This window comes from Atractosteus spatula (assembly GCF_055471065.1).
Source record: "Atractosteus spatula isolate fAtrSpa1 chromosome 16 unlocalized genomic scaffold, fAtrSpa1.hap1 SUPER_16_unloc_1, whole genome shotgun sequence".
Classification (NCBI taxonomy): Eukaryota; Metazoa; Chordata; class Actinopteri; order Semionotiformes; family Lepisosteidae; genus Atractosteus; species Atractosteus spatula.
This window is the reverse complement of record NW_028296631.1, coordinates 1,360,685-1,365,236: the sequence shown is the minus strand read 5'-3', so window position 1 is coordinate 1,365,236 and position 4,552 is coordinate 1,360,685. Positions and strand designations below refer to the sequence as shown.

The window sequence follows — 4,552 nt, the reverse complement described above, 5'->3', positions numbered from 1 at the left end:
CCACAATCTCTTTCGAACTTGGACAATGGATGTCTTATGGAGCACAGCAAGTACAGACGTTTAAAAAGCTCCACTCGTGCCGACGATGCAGCAGAACATTAACGTTTCACAGACAAAAGCCGCACGCCGCTATGAGCAAGATTAAATCAAACCAACTGCACACGACGTTTCGCACTGACTCAAAAGTGATGTCGACAGATGCTGTTCCCTGCATAACCCTCAAAGAGCTAAAGAGCATTTCTGGTGAATGGAAATAAACTCATTTCATTCTGCCCTGATGGCACCGTGACAACATCTGTCTTGAAACACCTTGCTCAGTCTCTCACAAGACTGTCAAACATTGCTTTCACCGATTGTATTGCAAATCGGCGGAAGCGGGGTATTGGGAAAAATTTTCAACTAGCAATAATCACGCCTCAGCTAAACCTCACAGGCTACGACACTGCCACTGCGTAAAGCTGACGGTTGCCAGGCAACCGCTGGAATCCTATGGAAATCGTTATCAATCATCTCATGGCATGCTGTAACGCTTCATATGTGTCTTCCTCTTATACAGATGCAGCCATTCAAAATGAGTGAGGTATTTCGCGGCATACCCCGGTGGGCGTGTCGCAGTATCACGCGGTATGACGCAGTTAACGTGGTGTCACGTGGTTAACTATCCGGCGTCGCCTTGTAAAACCGCCAGGGGGAGCTTAACCTTTCATGTACAGCATTTGAGCCTTTAATTTTGAACTGTGTATTACAGCATGTTAATCATCAGTCATTAAAATGTTGGTATATTTTATGAAAGCAAGATTGCTCAGTTGGACAAAAGTACACAACCTACCTTTATCAGAAATATTTATGCATCAAAGCCTTTACTGAAGATATTACTAATAGTATTAATAATGGATGACTTTGGACAAGCTGTATACTCAAAGTATAATTTCTTTAGCACATTTGTACAAGCACTTGGAATCTCTCCAAGCCTTTGTCAGGCATTTTGTTTTACTTCAACGGGCATAAAAACTTCCTTGCTTTTAACAGGGCATTTCATAATTTCTAACTACGAAAATGATTTAAAATGCGACACCCATCATTCAGCTAGAGCTTAAAATATCACAAGGATCCTCAAGAGCACAGCAAAGAGTGTATTAAAAGACACTTGTATTTATCAACGCTTTCTTTTCCGTATACCAGATTTTATGGAACCACTTCAGAGGGGTGTCAGCCAGTCAGATTCCAGGAATCGGCACTTTAAAGGAAAAATACACACCAGTATTCCATTTCTCCCTAACGATTTTAAGCATCGAAGTATTTAACTAGCATGTGAAATAGCGTGTGAAAAAGTGGTAGTTTTAAGCTTTTCTGCTAATATAATATGGAATCGCCTATCTAAAGAATTTAATAACGGTATTCGTGTGCTGCGACAGGGCTGTGTAGGGCTGTTTCGCCTGCCTGTTCATGCGAGCTGTCTTGTAGCCGACTGGTCTAGGTGCGTGACTACCAGCTGGTAAGTTGTGTGTTTGAATCCAGCTGGTGCTAGACTTTTCTTTTAACAAACATTTCTTCGAAAAAATAGAATAGCGATATTATGGACAATCAATTGACTTTTATATTTCAAAATATCGCAACATGATCGATATTTGCGATATTTTGAACATATCGTCCCTTCTGACAGCGGTTCCTGCTTCTATTGTGTGTGTGTGTGCAACAGAGTAAATTTTTATAGAGAAATGGAGGCTGGACAGTATGCGTTACAATATAAACATTTATATTGATTTAAATCGTGTTCTGATTTAAATCGCAAACGCGTGTTTAATTATATGTGTTTTTTAATCATAATCAGGCTAATGCAACATAAATTGATACAGTATCTTTGTCTTCTAAGTATCTTAATAAACTTTCAGCATAGCTTTCTACCCGTCAAGATTTATATTTCTTGGGATTTTGGGATCAAATGTGGAAGGATGAGATTATAATCGTTTTTATTTGTCAAATACGTGATTGTATTTCTGAATGTTATGTGACACCTACAGTAGTTCACTGCTTTAAATACATCGAATTAAGAAAGTTATGTGTAGCACTTTAGAACTTTTTTCTGAACCAGGGAAAATCTGATCATGTTTCTCTATAACAATAATAAAAAACTTTATTTTACATATCGCCTTTAAAAGTGGCATCTCAAAGCAATACAGTAGATCGAAAAACAGTTAAAAGGGACCAAATTAAATACCAGACAATCGCAAACGCGTTTTCAATAAAATTATTTTATTCATTCAGCAGTTTGTGAGAGGGACATCCAGCAGGGAGAGACACACACACCGGTTTTCATTGACAAAATTGTTTTTTTTCAATTCCTCTTGTCTAACAGGAATGTTTTGTTTGTGGACAGACTGTTAGACAAGAGGAAAAGACCTCCTCCTCCTACGAAGCATTAATCGCGTATCTAAGGAAAATTGCAGTATACCTTTGTTCATGCACGTCATTATACAGTACAGTATTTCAATTTGTATTTCGATAAAAAAAAATCGTTTGCCCAGCCACTACTGTTGTTATTGTTTTCATCCTGTAAAGCGTTTCCTTTTTCTGCGTTTTCCATTTCCTTTTTCTGATCACTCGCTTTCTGGATACACATCTCACCTGTCCTGTTCTTTGTTTTCCTGGTTTGCTGATTATGCCTGCTGCGGTCCACTCCTACCCTCACACCTAAAGAATACTATTTTAAATTTCTTGGCGCAGTTCATTAACCCTTGTATGTGCTGTCCGCGCCGAAAATGCAATTAAAAAAAAGTCAAAAAACGCGCTCAAAATACAATTTATAGCTTAAAAAGATACACTCCACAGGCAAATTTAATCCGGTGGCGCTGTGTGTTAGTTTCCTGACTCCCATTATTTAAACTGCGACACTGATCATTCATCTCTAAATAAACTTTATTTTATATAGCGTTTTAAGCGAATAGGTAATTAGATTGCTCATAAACCTAATCGCTTTTTCTACATAAACACAGCGTGATTGCTCTCTGAAAATGCTTTTCCTTTATTTTTAAAGTAGGCTCAGATTTCAACTATAGATCGTATTATTATAAACTTTCTTGGAAAAATGTATTTTATGTAAACCATGTTTGCTATTAATTCATTTAGGGCTAAAATACGTTCATTGTCTTCCAATCGAGTCGAGTTGACATTGGAAGCCTGCCACACCCGGACTGTTAAACCAACGCATTAGCACGTCAAAGCCCGTATTGGTATTGAGCCAGTATTGTCTTTAGTATTCCCCCCCTCTCCCCTCAATTCAATTCAATTCAAGGTGTTTTATTTGCATGACAGATGGGTACAAGCAGTGTTGGGTATGTATATTGTAATGCTTACGGCAGACAGGCACTGTGTAAGAGCCGGCGCACCAGAGCAGTGCACCGAGGGAGCGTTTTTAAAATTAGTCAAGCAATATGAAGCATCTCCTTTTACATTTAAGTCCCTTAAATACATTGAGCACAGCTTTCTCACCACTTAAGATTGCTTTTGATACCATCCTTACACAAAGCAGAAGGGAGATCTTAGTGCCTGAGCATAAAAAGAATAGGAGCATACTGCAACGCGCCTAAACATTTTAAGCATCAAAGTCTTTAACTAACACATGTGGAGTGTATCTTATTAAGCTATAAATTGTATTTTGAGCGCGTTTTTTGACTTTTTTTTAATTGCATTTTCGGCGCGGACAGCACATACAGATGCAGCCATTCAAAATGCGTGCGTTATTTTGCGGCATACCCCGGTGGGCGTGGCGCGGCATCTCGCAGTGTCACGCAGTGTGACGTGTTAATCGCGCGTCATTTGACGCTCTGCCGGAAACTATCCGGCGTCACCTTGTAAAACCGCCAGGGGGAGCTTAACCTCTCATGTACAGCATTTGAGCCTTTAATTTTGAACAGTGTATTACAGCATGTTAATCTTCAGTCATTAAAATGTTGGTATATTTTATGAAAGCAAGATTGCTCAGTTGGACAAAAGTACACAACCTACCTTTATCAGAAATATTTATGCATCAAAGCCTTTACCGGAGATATTACTAATAGTATTAATAATGGATGACTTTGGACAAGCTGTATACTCAAAGTATAATTTCTTTAGCACATTTGTACAAGCACTTGGAATCTGTCCAAGCCATACTTTGTCAGGCATTTTGTTTTACTTCAACGGGCATAAAAACTTCCTTGCTTTTAACAGGGCGTTTCATAATTTCTAACTACGAAAATGATTTAAAATGCGACACCTATCATTCAACTAGAGCTTAAAATATCACAAGGAAAAATACACACCGGTATTCCATTTCTCCCTAAACATTGTAAGCTTCGAAGTCTTTAACTAACGTGATACCGGAGTCAACAAGCATACTTTTAGAATTTGATTAAAAGGGAATATAATATGGAATCGCGTATCTCAAGAATTTAATAACGGTATGATTATATCCATGTACTGCGGCAGGGCTGTGTAGGGCTGTTTCGCCTGCCTGCTCATGCGAGCTGACTGTAGCCGACTGGTCTAGGTGCGTGCCTGCCAACGGGCAGGG

At 38.9% G+C, this 4,552-nt stretch overlaps 1 non-coding gene across 1 annotated transcript; it reads right to left on the bottom strand.

Moving 5' to 3' along the window:
• Nucleotides 1-318: 318 nt before the first annotated feature.
• LOC148811309 (U4 spliceosomal RNA) lies at nucleotides 319-460 on the bottom strand. The gene has a single exon (XR_016086398.1). It is a non-coding gene; the product is annotated as a U4 spliceosomal RNA (small nuclear RNA).
• Between the last annotated feature and the right edge of the window lie 4,092 nt (nucleotides 461-4,552).